Raw genomic sequence first — 18,327 nt, forward strand, 5'->3', positions numbered from 1 at the left:
CCCCTACCTCGTGAGCACCTCGTGTGCCTTCCGGACTCCGTTTTCTTGCACGATACGTATTTTGGTCGGTAAAAATTCATTATATATTCTCCCGAAGGTTTTGAGTCCCGTATCACGCAAATATCCTCTGTTCTTGTTTTGGGCTATTCTCTGTCAGGGTTGTCAAGGCCAGGCATCATGTCGTCCCCCTCCTCCAACAACGGTGACAAAGATGCCTGGCTAATGAAGATAGAGCTGAAGAGGGAAGAACCCGTGGAGATCAACAAGGATGAAGGGATCAAGAAGGCCACGGAGAACCAAGCTCCAGCAATAGAAGACATCCTTCAACTTGATCACAACCTTCTTACCCCAACTGAGATCGAAGCTTTCCAGATGATTAAGTTAACTTGTATTCAAAACAAGTATCTCACAAGTGAAAATATTTTGTTGAAGGAGCATATCTTTGCACTCAAGGGCATTATTCGCAAGCTAGAGGACCTCTTACGCTCGATGTGCGACTATCCATCACCTCCATCTTCACCAACCAAGGAGATATAATAACATGGGTATGGGCACTCCGCTTGGCAACTGCCAAGCTTGGGGGAGGTGCCCTGGTATCGTATCACAATCAGAACTCCTATCTTTACCGTTTTCCTTAGTTCGATCCTATTAGTAGTATTTTGATCTAGTAGAATAAAGTTTATGGCATTATCTAGTTTTAAGTTTTGCTTTATGATCTCTCTATGTAATCGAGTCCGTGAGCTATATAATAAAGATTAGTGTTGAGTCAAGGGCTTGATTTTCTTGCTATGATCTTGGGTGAATAAAAGAAAAGAGAAAAAGAATAAAAAGAAACAAAAGTTCATATCGATCTTATTGAGAGTAATGACTTCACATAGGAAGAGTATGATGATTTAAAAGTTGTTGGGAGTTGGCAGACATAGCTTTGGTCATCGTTGCAATTAATAGGAAGTAATAAGGAAAGAGAGGTTTCACATATAAATATATTATCATTGACATCTTTTATGATTGGGAGCACTCATTAAAATATGACATGCTAAAGAGTTGATATTGGACAAGGAAGACAACATGATGAGTTATGTTTTCTTATATCTGAGATAAAGTATGTTGTCATGGATCCTCCAACATGTTGAGCTTGCCTTTTCCCCTCTTGCTAGCCAAATTCTTAGCACCAAGTAGAGATACTACTTGTGCTTCCAAATACCCTTAAACCAGTTTTGCCATGAGAGTCCACCATATCTACCTATGGATTGAGTAAGATCCTTCAAGTAAGTTGTCATTGGTGCAAAGCAATAAAAATTGCTCTAAATATGTATGATTAGTGTGGGAGAAATAAGCTTTATACGATCTTGTGATGTGGAAGTAATAAAAGTGACAGACTGCATAATAAAGGTTCATATCACAAGGGGCAATATAAAGTGATGTTCTTTCGCATTAAGATTTTGTACATCCAACCATAAAAGCGCATGGCAACCTCTACTTCCCTCTGCGAAGGGCCTATCTGTTATTATTATCTTCTACCTTATGCAAGAGTCATGGTGATCTTCACCTTTCCTTTTTACATTTTATCCTTTGGCAAGCACAGTGTGTTGGAAAGATCCTAATAGATATATCTAATTGGATGTAGGGGGGCATGAGTAATTATTGTTGACATTACCCTCGAGGTAAAAGGTTGTGGGGCGAAACTATAAGCCCCTATCTTTCTCTGTGTCCGATTAAAACTCCGTAACCACAAGTATTGCATGAGTGTTAGCAATTATGAAGGACAAGATGATAGTTGAGTATGTGGACTTGCTTTTTAGCTCTGACATAGACTCTTTCTGATGTTATGATAAATTGCAATTGCTTCAATGACTGAGGTTATAGTTTGTTGGTTCTCAATAAGGTTTCTGATTCATACTTTTGCATTGTGAATAGATTATCACTTGAACATAAGTAATCATATGACAATATCTATATATGTTGTTGTTATGAGAATAATCATGATGCCTTCATGTCCGTATTTTATTTTTATCGACGCCTCTACCTCTAAACATGGGGACATATTTATTGTTATCGGCTTTCGCTTGAGGACAAGCGAGGTCTAAGCTTGGGGGAGTTGATACGTCCATTTTGCATCATGCTTTTATATCAATATTTATTGCATTATGGGCTGTTATTTCACATTATGTCACAATACTTATGGCTATTCTCTCTTATTTTACAAGGTTTACATAAGGAGGGAGAATGCCAGCAGCTAGAATTCTGGGCTGAAAAAGGAGCAAATATTAGAGACCTATTCTGCACAACTCCAAAAGTCCTGAAACTCCACGGAATACCTTATAATAAATAATGAAAAATCCTCGCCAAAGATGAAGACCAGGGGGCCCACACCCTGTCCACGAGGATGGGGGCGCCCCCCCCCCCTAGGACGCGCCCCTACCTCGTGGGCCCCCTGGTGGCTCTCCGATGACCATCCTCTGCTATATGAAGTCTTTCGTCGAGAAAAAAAACCAGAAGCAACCTTTCGGGATGAAACTCCGCCGCCACGAGGCGAAACCTTGGCGGAACCAATCTAGGGCTCCGGCAGAGCTGTTCTGCCGGGGAAACTTCCCTCCCAGAGGGGGAAATCATCGCCATCGTCATCACCAACGCTCCTCTCATCGGGAGAGGGCAATCTCCATCAACATCTTCATAAGCACCATCTCATCTCAAAACCCTAGTTCATCTCTTGTATCCAATTCTTGTCTCCAAGTCCGGGATTGGTGCTAGTAGGTTGCTAGTAGTGTTAATTACTCCTTGTAGTTGATGCTAGTTGGTTTAATTGGTGGAATATCATATGTTCAGATCCTATATGCATATTAATACCCCTCTGAATATGAACATGAATATGCTTTGTGAGTAGTTACGTTTGTTCCTGAGGACAAGGGAGAAGTCTTGCTATTAGTAGTCATGTCAATTTGGTATTCGTTTGATATTTTGATGAGATGTATGTTGTCTAGCCTCTAGTGGTGTTATGTGAACTTCGACTACATAACACTTCACCATTATTTGGGCCTAGAGGAAGGCATTGGGAAGTAATAAGTAGATGATGGGTTGCTAGAGTGACATAAGCTTAAACCCTAGTTTATGCGTTGCTTCGTAAGGGGATGATTTGGATCCATATGTTTCATGCTATGGTTAGGTTTACCTTAATACTTTTGTTGTAGTTGTGGATGCTTGCAATAGAGGTTAATCATAAGTGGGATGCTTGTTCAAATAAGAACAGCACCCAAGCACCGGTCCACCCACATGTCAAATTATCAAAGTACCGGACGCGAATCAAATGAACGTGATGAAAACTAGCTTGACGATATTCTCATGTGTCCTCGGGAGCGCTTTTCCTTATATAAGAGTTTGTCTAGGCTTGTCCTTTGCTACAAAAAGGATTGGGCCACTTTGTTGCACTTTATTTACTTTTGTTACTTGTTGCTCGTTACAAATTATCTTATCACAAAACTATCTGTTACCACTTATTTCAATACTTGCAGAGAATACCTTACTGAAAACCGCTTATCATTTCCTTCTGTTCCTCATTGGGTTCGACACTCTTACTTATCAAAAGGACTACGATAGATCCCCTATACTTGTGGTTCATTAGAGTCGCACGTATCTCGTTCTTGAGGCAACACCGGATGAGACAGGCTACGAGTAAAACCATCCCTCGAGTTTCCCCGAGGTGGCCCCGCAGGCGGCTCGGTTTGGACCAACACTTAGAGAAGCACTGGCCCGAGGGGTTAAATAAAGATGACCCTTGGGTTGGCGCCGACCCAAGGGAAGGGTAATAGGTTGTTAGGCAAATGTAAAACCAAGGTTGGGCCTTGTTGGAGGAGTTTTATTCAAAGCGAACTGTCAAGGGGTTCCCATAACACCCAACCGCATAAGGAACACAAAATCAAGGAACATAACACTGGTATGACGGAAACTAGGGCAGCAAGAGTGGAACAAAACACCAGGCATAAGGCCGAGCCTTCCACCCTTTACCAAGTATATAGATGCATTAAATTAAATAACAGATATTGTGATATCCCAACATATCCATGTTCCAACATGGAACAAACTTCATCTTCACCTGCAACTAGCAACGCTATAAGAGGGACTGAGCAAAAGCGGTAACATAGCCAAACAACGGTTTGCTAGGAAAGGTGGGTTAGAGGCTTGAAATGGCACTATGGGTGGCATGATATAGCAAGTGGTAGGTAGCACGACATAGCGATAGAACGAACAACTAGCAAGCAAAGATAGAAGTGATTTCGAGGGTATGGTCATCTTGCCTGAGATCCCGCAAGGAAGAAGAACGAGCCCATGAAGAAGACAAACGGACGTAGTCGAATGAATCCTCACAACTCCGGAATGAAACCGAGGCTAACTAGAGAAAGCAACCCGGAAAGAAGCAAACAACATAGTAAAGAACCATCACATAAGCATGGTATGATGCGCAAACAAGTATTATGCATGTCTGGTTTAAAGAGGCATGGCAAAGTGCAAAAAACAAAACTACAAATTAAGTGGAGCTCAATATGCAACGAGGTGAAGCATATTTTAGAGTTCAACGGAACACCACATCAATTATTTAGTTCACTCCCGGTTAGGTACTCAACAATATTAAAAGTTGTTAAACATGGAAAGAGGTGAAGCATATGAAATCTACCTGTCTAGGCAAGTTTAAATGAGGCCGGAACAACAAACAACAAGTCCGGAAAATCCTCATATGCAAATTATGGATTTGGTACTGTTCTGCCCTAAACCATATTTTAGAGTTGTTTAACATGCAAAGTAAAGCCACCATGTTAAACTAGGCATTTTTCTACCCCATTTACATATAAAAATTTATTAAATTTGGAGCTACGGTTATTAAGTTATGAAATAAAGCATTTTAACATGGCATATGAGCAAAATTAAACAAACAACATTTTAAACATGTCAAACATGCATGAAAGTTGGATATAATGAAACTAGACAAGATTCTAAGCATTTTTCAGATAAGGTTTGTTTAATTCCGATGCACAATTAATTAGTTTTTATATGCATGAAGTTAGGGGAGTTTTCTGTAAAACAGGTAAACCACTGGTTATTAGCAAAATTGTAGCGGACGAAAAAAATATAAACTGGGCTGAAACTGCTGACCAACAGTGCACGGGGGGATTTGGGGTGGCTGCTCACATTGGGCCAAGCCCAGGTGGTGGAGAGGTAGGCCGGGGTGGACTGGGCCGACTCGCATGTTGGGCTGGCAGAGGCAAGGTGGAGCGTGCTGGCCTAGTGAGGAGGAAGACGTGGTCAACGCTTGAAGCGTTCGTCGTCTCCTGACGAACAGGAAGAGGTCGAGGCAGGGGGCCGCGGAGGTGGAGGTCGCCGGCGCTGGTGGACTTTGGCGGCGAGCGGAGCTTGGCAGGGCGGCAACCGAGGCGACGCCCTTGGCTCCAGCCGGTGGTAAGGACGACGCAGAGGCGATGCGGCGCTACAGCTGTTCGAGGCAAAGTAGGGGCGCGATTCAGGCGAAGCGGAAACAGCAGCGACGGGGCTTGGAACTTCCACGGGCAGGCGAGGAGGTCCTGGAGAGGTCGCCGGCGGCAACTGGCGCGGGCATGCGAGGTGAGGCGGAGGGACTTGGTGCTCTAGTTTTGCTGAAGACTTCGAGGAAGCCGAGCCCGGCGTGGAGAAGGTAACTTAGCACGGCGGCGGCTAGCCTGGGGTTCCCGGCGACGACAAGGTAGGTTGAGGCGCGAAGGCGAGCCCGAGGTTGCAAGGGCGGCAAGGCAAGCCCTAGCTTGAGGCGCCCATGGCTGTAGGGGAGAAGGAACAAGGCAGTGCTGCTGTTGCGGTGCTGGACGCGTCCATGGAGGCAGGGGAGGCCGCGGTGAAGCGACTCCGATAGGTTGGAGTCGAGGTAGCGCACGGATCCGACCGGTCTTTGTGGCGGACGCGCGAGGACAACGAAGAACGCCGGCGAGCTGGTCCGGGATGATGTGGTCAACAAGAAGCAGGGAATCGAGCAGGTAGTTTCGTTCATGGCGTCCCCTGTTCATGTGAATAAGAGAAGGGAGAGAGCTGAGAGAGGGAATATGGAGGGGGAAAGGAAGGAGAGGGAGGCGACGGGGAGCTGCAACATGACCTGTTGCTCCGGTCGTCCAGGTCAAGGTCGGCTTGCTGGAGGGGCTCGGGCTCCATGGGCGCGAGAGGGTCGAGGACAAAGGCGCAAGAGGAGGAGCTCGGGCACTGTGTTGCTGCTCTGGATCAAGAGGACGGGATCTGGGGTGTGGGTGGTTGGCTCGGGTGAGATCCCGAGGGAGATTTGAGTGTGGCGGCGGCGGCAGGACAAAAGTCCTAGATTTTAGAGTTTGTCTAGAGATGGATAAAGGGAACTATATATAGCAAATGGATTTTTGGTTAGGGGCTAATCCGTCCCTCCGATCGTAATCAGATGACCAGAAAAAATAGATAGTGAGTCCAAACAAGAAAACGGAGATGTTTTCGGGATGTTTGGGGATGATCCGGATCCGACGGTGACGACTGTCAGGGTCGGGTTCGGGACAGCTGCCGGACGCGCGTGAGGGGTCAATGTACTTCGTAAGGAGGGGTCAGGCTGGGCCTAGGAGTACTGTGAAGAAGGGCTTGGGCTAAGAGGAAAGAGGGGGAATGCAGCCTGGCGACTGTTTTCGGAGACCAAAAACGTCTGACGTTTTGACCGGCTATATTGCTGCTATAGTTATCCGTTGGGGCGTCAAACAAACTCTGAATGCGATGAAACTTGGCAGGCGGCCTACCTACAACATAACAACACTGCATGCCAACTTTCAACCCATTTCGAGAACATTTTCCGGCCACTAATAAAATAATATTTCGGACGTGCCGCGGGCGCGTGCAAGTGTGGTTGGGCTCAGAACGGATAACAGACGGAACTGGGGAACCTAGACGGATGCAAGTTTGAAAACATGATGATGCAAAGCACATGATGACATGACAAGATGCGACAAGCAAGCAAATGACAAGGCAACAACAACGAATAACTGGAAGACACCTGGCGCAATGGTCTGGGGGCGTCACATGCTCCCAACTCTTGATGAGCTACATCAACCTTGAGCAACCCACACAAGTTCAACTACATGATCAAGTTCAATACCACCACCCAAGGTATGTTATTTCATCTTAGAGAAGCTTTACCCTGAGTCATGGGTCAAAGCAACTCAACAAGATGCGAATACATCAAAAGCTTAAACGATAAATGGTAACCCCATTTTGAGCTTAAATGATGAGTATGACCTATGATCAAGTGATCTCACTTGACTCCTCGGTCAATATACTCTAACATAGGTGACTCTGTCGCCGACCAATTCTAGATGAAGTTCTCTAGTGTTTCTATGTTTTTCTTGCATTTGTCTCTTGCATATTTATTTCCCTTCTCTTTTCTTTTTCTTTGTTGTGTTCTGCATCTCTTGCATCGAATTCATTGCAAATCTTTCAGTTAATTCCTTGCAGATCTTTGTGAGATCTTATTTGCCTAATGAGCTGAGGTGACAAATGTTCTCTCTGTCTGGAACTCGGTCATACCGATTCGTCTCTTTTGGTCACGCCGAAGCATTTCGGTGCAACCGAAAAATATAACTTGGTGTCACTGATTTCACTGCAGAGAAAACAATTTACCACTTGTTCCTGCACTTTTGTTCCAGCTCCACTCGATGATTCTTGTCCTCTAACAGCATTACAATCTATATGTTGCTTTGCTTTGTGACTCAAGGACCAAACCTATTTTGACTCACACTCCAGAAGATCCCTTCTTGGAAATTGATGTCAAAGGGGGAGAGAGGTCACATCAAAGCTTATTCTCTTCAAAGGGGAGAGAAAGAAAAAGGGAGAGAGAGGTAGTCACATCAAAGGCCCCAGATGCTTGGTGTTCAAGAGGAGAGAAGTCACATGTCTTTAAGAGGGGAAAGACATGTCTATGTTATGTTTATGTTTATGTTTATGGTCTGTTTTGCTCTGATTTTGTTTCCCTATGTTCTCCCATTATGAAAGTGTGTTATATCGACTAGAGGGGGGTGAATGGGCGATTTTTATGAATTCTTCACTGAGGAATTTGCAAGTGAGGAAATTCCTTAGCGAAGAACTACTAGTAGCGGAATAAGTACTCAAAAGTAAACATAATAGAACACAAGCATAGTCATCACGATGAAATGAACATAAGCATAGAGTACCGAAAGCGTAAGCACGTGATAACACAGGATGAAGACAAACAGACTGAAGAAATTGAACTGAGGAAATTGAGAAAGTCTTCAGTCAAAGTCTTCAAACACAGATATGAACAAGCACTCAACACAGTTATGAGGAAATAGAACCAGTGAGCTTGGTGAAGACAATGATTTGGTAGACAGGTTCCAACTACTGTCTCAGTTGTACATCTGGTTGGAGCAGCTAGGTATTTTAACCTACGGACACACAATCCCGGACACATAGTCCTCACCGTATTCTCCTTGAGCTAAGGTCACACAGACCTCGCCCAATCACTCGTGGTAAGTCTTCAGGTGACTTCCGAACCTTCACAAACTTGGTCACTCGGCGATCCACAATTCCTCTTGGATGCTCTAGACCTTGACGCCTAACCATCTGGAAGAAGCACAGTCTTCAAAGGTAACAAGCATCGGATCCACGCAGGATCAATCTCTTCAGTGATGCTCAATCACTTGGGGTTTGTAGGTGTTTGGGTTTGTCTTTCCTCACTTGATGATTTTCGCTCAAAGTCCTCGAAGGATGGGATGCTCTCAAATGACAAGTGTCAGTTTCTCTCGGAGTAGCCAACCAGCTAGTGGTTGTAGGGGGCGGCTATTTATAGCCTAGGGAACAGCCCGACATGATAAGACATAAATGCCCTTCAATGATATGACCGTTAGGTGGGTAGATATTTTGGGACAGCTGGCGCACAACACAGCAAAGGTCGGAATTTTGAGTATCAAATTCCTCAGGGCTGTCATGTTCCTCACTATATAGGCAGTCCGCACTGGCGAATTCCTAACTCCTCAGTCACAACAAATTCCTCAGGGACCAGAAGAACTTCGTCTCTGTCACTGAAGAATATGACTGAACTGTATGAGATTTCCAATGGCTTCACTCGAAGGGATTGGTAGGTGTAGGATTTTGAGTTGAGCATCACATGGAAATTTTTCCTTAGTATTTCCTCGACCCCCTTTAACAGTACAGTGTTTCCTAAGACTCATGAAAGAGAAAATGAAACTATAAAAACAAAAGTCTCCATGCTTCATGTCCCTCGAATGAATACAAAGTCTTCAGGATTGCACCAATTTCTTCACTTTCAAAGTCTTCAGAAGGTCTTCAGAAGTCCAAAGTCTTCAGTCGAAGAACTTCATTTTTAGGGGTCGACTTTCTCTGTAAATATCAAACTCCTTATAGACTTATAGACCTGTGTACACTCACAAACGCATTAGTCCCTTAAACTATAAGCCTTCAATACACCAAAATCACTAAGGGGCACTAGATGCACTTACAATCTCCCCCTTTTTGGTGATTGATGACAATATAGGTTACGTTTTCAACGGGGATAAACATATGAAGTGTAAAAACTGATATTCAGGAATTTGATTGCAAGATATAGAAGAACTCCCCCTGAAGATGTGCATAGTGAGGAATTTGCATTTGAAGCAATGCACACTTGAAGAGTTGAATCATGGAGATCTCCCCCTATATCTTGTAATTCATACACGCATTTGACATATCATAATGAGGAATATGAAATGCATGATGAAATATGGTGACTGATGTAATTTAGCATGCACGCATTAACACATATGAGGAATAAGCATGTAGAAAGACACATCAAAAGTATCGGAGCACCATCGGGTTTAAGTTTACAACTCGATCCAATAAAGTTTCAGAAGAACGAGAGTTGTAACTTAGCAAAAAAACACCCATATAGACAGACCCGCTTGAAGACTAACTCAAAATTCTCCCCCTTTGTCATCGAATGACCAAAAGGATCGAAAATGAGGACTAACGCCCCTGCAGAATATCAAGTTGATGAAGGAGCGCCATCGTTGTTGGGGTCGTTTGTCGTGGAAGGGCATGCTGCAGTGCCGTCCAAGTCTTCATGCTCGTCGGTATCGCGTGATGAAGAACAGGAGCTGGACACCAAAGGAGGAACCTTGACCTTCTTGTATTTCTTGAGTGGGGGTGCAGACCAGTCAAAATCCTCCTTGAGACCCATTTTGTTGAGATCTTGTTCACCATACAGATGTGACAGAATGGCCCAGGTGCGACCAAAAACTTCATGGAGGTAGTAATGGTTTTTCTTCACTGCATTGTGTGTACCAGTCATGTTGTGAAGAAATGAGCCAAACTAACGCTTAACCCATTTATGGTTTCGATCCAACTTCTGGTGAAGACTAAGAAGAAGCTCATAGTCAGTCATCACACGAGGAGCAGTGGCTTGGGGAGTAGACTTGGGTGCATTGGCAGTAGAGTCATGTGTGGCAGAGTCATCATTGGTGGAATAAGATGCAGCCTTGAGAAACTGACCATCCAATGGACGAATGCCTTCATCAATAACAACCGGAGCCTTGCCCTTTTCATCAGCTAAGGAATAGGTCTGCTTGAGGACTTCAATTGGGGGCAAGTAGCTGAGGTGATTCTGAAAATCAGCTTTGTAGTTGAGTGAAGACCTTGTCCTGAGGAATCTCATGATCAAGGGTGCATAAGGCTTCATCTCAAATGGTGAAAGTGCAACATTTGCCAGAGTCCTCATGGAGAAATCGTGATAATTGACAGGAATGCCATGAATGATGTTGAAAACCAGATTCTTCATGATGACGACAATTTCCTCATCAGATGAGTCGTGGCCTTTGATGGGGCTCATTGTCCTTGTCGGAATGCGATAGACAGTCCGAGGCACATATAGTAATTCCTTCACGAGGAATTTGGTTCGTGGGGCCTGACCTGGCTTCAAAGGCTTCATCAGAACTTGCATGTAGTGATTTGTAAGCTCAGGTTCACTGTAGATGCAACGAACAGCTTCAAGGGGAGGACTGAGTGGTAAAGCACAAAGCAATTCAATAGCTGGTGCCGTGTAGTGAGTGTTTTCAGACATCCAGTCCAGCACCCATGAATTCACATCTTCAGAATCTTCTGTGATGTGCAGCGTCGCATAAAATTGAAGAATGAGTTCTTCATTCCAATCACAGATGTCAGTGCAGAAATTTAACAGTCCAGCGTCGTGCAGAACACTGAGGACTGGCACGAAGCACGACAGGGATTCCATATCCACGTGAGGAATGTGCTCATGGTAGAAGATTTTGTCTTTGTTGAACAGCACTGAGGAATAGAAATTAGCCTGGCTGGCAGTCTAGAAACGTCTCTTCCTAATGCAAGCAGAGTCATAGGGGTTGTAGTTTGTGAAGAATACGTGCTCGCCGAAGAAATCATCAGCCTTAAATTTTTGCTTCCTAGAGAATGGATCCTTTGGCTTGGGTAGAGGAGTGTCAGTGAGTTGCATCACAACCTCAGGAATCGCAATCTCAGGTTCTTCAAACTGAGGAATTTCTGGTTCCTCTTTAGTGGCAGTCTGCGTCTTCAGATGTTCAGCGGCAGCAGTTTCTTCAGCACTAGTGGCTGGAATTTCTTCACGTACAGACGAAGTGGGGTGAGTTTCTTCAGAGCCCATTTGAATAGTTTGTGCAGGGGACTGAGGTATTTGTTGTAAAGGTGTGAGCAGTGGAGAGTTGGGATGCTGACTTTCCCAAAAGTCATCACTTAGCACGGGTGTGGTACATCCAATGTCCACATCTTCATCTCCCATTTCTTCAACGCCAGCCTCTTCAGCTGTGAACTAAGGCATAGGCGAAGAAACAACTGGTGTTGAAGGGATTTGATCCACTTCAATTTCTTCATCCATCTGCTCTGATGAAGCAGCAGAGGGATTCTCTTCATCAGATTCACTTGGAATCGCATATTCTTCATCAAAAGGAACAAGGTCCTTTGATGGCATGGTTGAGATAGGAACAGGATCAATTGGGTTTGCAAACGAGCTTGTCAGTGGCTTCATCTTCTTCGGGGCTGAAGAATTTGATGAACTTGATGCCTTCTGTTTCTTCACTGTTGCACGCTCTGCAACCTTGGTCTTCTTCACATCTGATGCAGATTGAAGGATCGGAGTTGGTGTAGGCGCGGGAGGAGCAGAGGAACCTGGTTGATTTTCTTCAGGCACAACTGATGCAGTTGCCCTGACTTCTTCATTTTCTTCAGGCGCACCACTAGTGGATGTCGTGGCAATTTCTTCAGCAGCTGGAATACAGTCATCAGCCCTGGAAATCACATTTTCTTAAGCAGCATGAAAGTCATCAGCGGTGCTGGCATGTTCTTCAGTTGGTTGAGCAGATGCTTCAGCTTGAGGAATTTCTTGTTGCATTGGGGGTGCAACATTTGAAGTGAAGTTGTCAGTCAGTTTAACAAACCTGACCTTGGATCCTTGCCAATCAACAGAGTAGGCTTTGAAGTCATCGCTGAGGGTTTGATTTCAGACTGGATTTTCACAAGTTCATCAGTTGTCATAGTGACAACGTTGTTCTTCAGAAATTTCTCCTTCTTATATTGCGCTTTCTTGATCTGCCTGGCCTTCTCATATTTCCATTTTTCTTCTTGGATGAAATGGGTCAGCATGTGACTTTGGCCAGGAGTCAACTTGAAATCAGGCATAGGAGTGTTTGGGTCCTTATGCCAGAGATCAATATAGTCGAGGATCAACCTTGGATCCAAAAGCAGTGGCACATTTGTGCCTTTGGCTCTAGAGGCCCTGACTTGCCTATCTCTGATGATCTCAGCAAGTTCTTCATCATCAGCTTCCTCTTCTTCAGATGGCACTTGGAAGGCGACCTGCTTCTTCTGAGGACTAGGGCGAGGACCTCGTCCAGCAGTGGCCTTTGTCTTCAGCAGAGAGGGTCCCGTTGAAGAATTGGGTGCAGCTGAGGAACTAGCTGAAGCTCCTGAGGCAATAGAGACGCCTGTAGTCCTTTGACACGTGGCAAGATGCACAGGTGCATAGGACTTTGTCGGAGCGGCTGAGGACTTTGGAGGAGCTGTTGAGGACTTTTGAGGAGCTGAGGATTTGGGAGGAGCAGGAGCAGCATGAGGAATTGGCCTTGAGGGCTTTGAAGATTCTGGCCGTGAGGGCATTGCTGAGGAACTTGGCCTTGAGGGCACTGAAGGCGAAGCACTTGGCTTGTGCGCAGGCTTCTTTGACATGGCCTTCTTAGGCTTGACAGAGGCCTCGGCGGCAGCAGCAGCAGCAGCTGAGTCTTCGTTGAATTTCTTCACAGCTTCTCTGGCTTGTCTAGCCAACTTGGCCTGGCGCTTGGCCCATTCATCGGGATAATCCTCACCACGCTTGAGGCTGGTGGGGTCAGCTATTTGGCCAGGTGCCAATGGGGTCTTGGGCATGGAGGATTGAGTGCGAATTTCTTCATGTATTTGGGAGTAACATATCCGTACTCCCTCCACTCTCTTGCCCATCTCCTCTCTATCCTCTGTATGCGCACCTTGCGCTAATTTTTGTCCTCTTTCCCAAACTTGGCCTCATCAGGAGTGCAGTAATCTTTGTATATGTATCAGGGATTTCAACGGCAGTATTGATTTCAGGCCTCTTTCCTCCTTTCTGTGGCTTCTTACTGTTAGCCATTTTCTTCAGTTGAGGAATTTGAACAATTGAATTCTCTAAAGAAGTATGCAATTTTTCTTTGAGGAACGCTGCAAATGAGTTAGTTGATGAGAACCTAGTGATTCAGCAGTAGACATGAGTACATGTGAACAGAGTATAGTTGCGAGGAATTTTGAGAGGTCATATGCATTCTCAGAAGGTTTTGTAAAAAGAACAAGTTTGAGGAATTTGACCAGACGAGTCTTGAAGAATTTCACTGAGCGTTCTTAGTCTTAGGTTCCAGAGTTGTACAGATCAGAAATTCGCACAATTGAGGAATCTTGAAGAGAAATTTGCAGCTTAGAGAAATGAATCAAGAACAGATGACATGTGAGGTGTTTAGTGTGTGAAGATTTGAAGAAAAACACCTTTGAAGATTTTGTAGATAATCATTTGAATCACAGAGGGCAGTAAAAGTATCTTTTAATTACCCTGAATGAAGAACACGACAAACTGTGAGGTGGAGAAGTGAAGTTCGTCTGTGCAGATCTTCCACGCCCTAACTCGGCGGAGGAAGACGGCTACGGCGGCGGCGGAGTGAAGATTTCCGCGGCCGGTGTGAGTACGGCGGCGACGAGGTTGAGGCAGTGAAGCTCTTCCTCACCGGCGACGATGAAGTAGCAGCGGCGGCGGAGTTGAGAAGGAGGTCGAGCGGAGTAAAGGAAGTGAGTAAGGGAAGAGGGGGTATTTATAGCCACGGTGAAAAACTATTCGCCCGAAGAATTTGGACGAACGTGCCCCTGACCCTTCTCATTCGCATGACATGTGTCACCCATGTACTGAGAAGTGGAGATTGTGTTAGATCGTGGGTGAATAGATAAGTATATCATGCGATGCGGAACGGTTTGAGCGGAAAAGCCGAAAATTTGGATAAGATAGGTTTTAAAGTTCCGTTCACAATTTCTTCAGCTGACAAGGACACAGTGAAGATTTTGAACGAGTTTCAAATAGAACGCACATGAAGAATTTGTGAACAGATTGGGTTTAGTATAGCATAGAGGGGGAAGGGTCCGATCACATTCACTTAGTAGAAAAACCAACTTGAAGAAATAGGCATAAGTGAATGCTATAGAGGACATAAACTCATATATATATATATATATATAGCCAATGAAGAAAAACAACAGAAACAGTGAAGACAATGCAAAGTTGAAGAATTTGAACAACTGAGGAATTTCAACTTTTGGTGGTGGCGTGACCCACCGTATAAGAATGATGATTTCAGACACCGCGTACAATTGTCATAGGGTTCTGAGAATCAAATTCTTCGTTAATTTCTTCACACTTAGAGTGTTATTCTTCATTGATTTAAGAAAAACGTTTCTTCATGTGTTGCACATCTAAGTCATCAGTTTTGCATAAGTGTTAGGATGAGTGTCCTTTTCAGAGAACATTCGAAGATTCTAGGATATTTAGCTCACACCACAACTTACTAAATCTCTTCTCATCCAAGGGCTTTGTGAAGATATCGGCTAGCTGTTCTTCAGTCTTCGCATGCTCAATAGAAATGTCGCCCTTCAACGCATGATCACGAAGAAAATGATGACGAATCTGAATGTGCTTTGTCTTCAAGTGCTGAACTGGGTTGTGAGCAATCTTGATGGACTCTCATTGTCACAGAAGAGAGGCACATTCTTCATGTTGACGTCGTAGTCCTTGAGAGTTTGCTTCATCCATAGCAATTGAGCATAGCAAGAACCAACGGCAATGTACTTAGCTTTAGCAGTAGATAGTGATACGCAGTTCTGTTTCTTTGAGGACCAACAGACCAAAGATCATCCAAGGAAATGACATGTACCAGATGTTGAATTGCGGTCCACATGATCACCAGCATAGTCAGAGTCAGAATATCCGATGAGATCAAAAACCGAGCCCTTGGGGTACCATAATCCAAGTGTTGGTGTGTAAGCTAGATATCGAAGAATATGCTTCACAGCCTTATGGTGTGATTCCTTCTGTGTAGCTTGAAATTGGGCACACATGCAAACACTAAGCATTATATCTGGCCTAGATGCACATAAGTACAATAAAGAACCAATCATGGAGCGTTATACCTTATGATCAAAGTCAATACCATTTTCTTCAGTGCACATATGGACATTTGTGGGCATAGGAATTTTGACGCCTTTGCAATCTTGCATGCCGAATTTCCTCAGTACATCCTTGAGGTATTTCTCCTGAGATATGAATATGCCATTGCATTGTTGACGAAATTGAAGACCTAAGTAGAATTTCAATTCTCCCATCATAGACATTTGATATTATTCACTCATCATATAGGCAAATTCATCACTATAACGTTGGTCAGTACAGCCAAAGATAATATCATCAACATATATTTGGCACACAAACAATTCACCATCATAAGATTTAGTGAAAAGAGTAGGGTCGAGTGAACCGGGTTTGAAGCCTTTCTTCATAAGGAATTCATTCAAAGTATCATACCACGCCCGTGGGGCCTGCTTGAGGCCATAGGGGGCCTTATTGAGTCTGAAGACTTTGTCAGGATTCTTTGGATCTTCAAAACCTGGGGGTTGAGCAACATATACTTCTTCCTCAAGCTTACCATTGAGGAATGCACTTTTCACATCCATTTGATATAAAGTGATATCATGATGGTTAGTATAAGCAAGTAATATGCGAATAGCCTCAAGTCTAGCAACAGGTGCAAAATTTTCATCAAAATCAATTCCTTCAACCTGTGTGTAGCCTTGAGCTACAAGTCGTGCCTTATTCCTTACCACAAGGCCATTTTCGTCTTGCTTGTTGTGATAGATCCACTTTGTGCCAATGATATTGTGCTTGCGAGGATCTGGACGTTTGACTAGTTCCCAGACGTTATTGAGCTCGAACTGTTGTAATTCTTCTTGCATGGCCTGAATCCACTCAGGCTCTAGAAATGCTTCATCTACCTTAGTGGGCTCTATGATAGAGACAAAAGCATAGTGCCCACAAAAGTTAGATAAATGTGAAGCTTTTGATCGTGTGAGAGGACCTGGCGCTTTAATCTCATTGATGATCTTTTCAACTTGCACTTCTTTTGCAATGCGAGGATGAGCTGGTTGTCGTTGATGAATTTGATCAACATTTTCTTCAGCACCATTTTCTTCAGTATTTTCTTCAGGTGCATTAGCTCGACGTTCTTCATGTTCTGGAATGAATTCTTCAGCAGATTCTTAAGTAGGAATGACATCCTCAGTAGCCTTGAACTTGATAGTTTCCTCAGGTGCTGGTTCATCTATCACAGTAGGTACGTGCAATCTTTGCGAGCCATTAGTTTCATCGAACCGCACATCTATAGTTTCAACAACCTTGTGAAGAACGTTGTTGAAGACTCTGTAGGTGTGCGAGTCCTTTCCGTAACCAAGCATAAAACCTTCATGTGCTTTCGGTGCAAATTTTGAGTTGTGATGAGGATTTCTAATCTAACATTTAGCACCGAAGACTTTGAAATAACTTACATTGGGTTTCTTATCAGTGAGGAGTTCATAGGCAGTCTTCTTGAAGAATTTGTGAAGATATACTCTGTTGATGATGTGGCACACAATATCAATTGCCTCAATCCAGAAACGACGAGGCGTTTCGTATTCATCAAGCATAGTGCAAGCCATCTCAGCAAGAGTCATGTTCTTGCGCTCCATGACACCGTTCTGCTGAGGAGTATAAGGAGCAGATAACTCATGAGTAATACCAAGTTCATCAAGATAGTCATCAAGACCAGAATTCTTGAACTCAGTTCCATTGTCACTTCTGATGTGCTTGATCTTCACACCAAAGTTGGTTGAAGCCCTCGAGGAAAATCGTTTGAAGACTTCCTGCACTTCATGTTTGTAAGTAACAATGTGTACCCATGTGTATCGAGAGTAATCATCAACAATAACAAAGCCATATTGAGATGCCTCATTTGAGACTGCAGAATAATGGTTAGGACCGAAGAGATCCATGTGAAGCAATTCAAATGGACAAGTGGTGGTCATGATAGTCTTCGCTGGATGCTTAGCCTTTGTCATCTTCCCAGCTTCACAGGCTCCGCATAAGTGATCCTTGAGGAATTTGACATTCTCGATGCCAATGACATGCTTCTTCTTCGCAAGCGTGTACAAATTCCTCATGCCTGCATGACCAAGTCATCGATGCCAGAGCCAGCTTTCTGAAGCTTTTGCAAGTAGGCACAAGGCTGGTTGTGGTCCTGTAGAGAAATCAAAAATATACAGGTCTCCTCTCCTAAAGCCTTCAAAGACTTTGGAATTGTCAGCTTCCATAACCACAACACAATGGTACTTGCCAAAGACCACAACCATATCAAGATCGCAAAGCATTGAGACAGACATGAGGTTGTATCCTAAGGACTCGACAAGCATGATTTTGTCCATGTGTCGATCCTTTGTGATCGCAACCTTACCTAGACCCAATACTTGACTTTTGCCTTTGTTAGAAAAGATGATATGCTTCAGATGCGACGGAGATAATGGAGCATCCATCAATAGATTCTTGTCACCAGTCATGTGATTTGTACATCCACTATCGAGGACCCACTTAGTGGCTTTGGGTTGATCATCCTGCAGATGAATTAGTGCAGCTTACGAACTCATATACTTCATCAGTGAAGAATATGA

This window comes from Triticum dicoccoides, chromosome 2A (assembly GCF_002162155.2).
Source record: "Triticum dicoccoides isolate Atlit2015 ecotype Zavitan chromosome 2A, WEW_v2.0, whole genome shotgun sequence".
NCBI lineage: Eukaryota > Viridiplantae > Streptophyta > Magnoliopsida > Poales > Poaceae > Triticum > Triticum dicoccoides.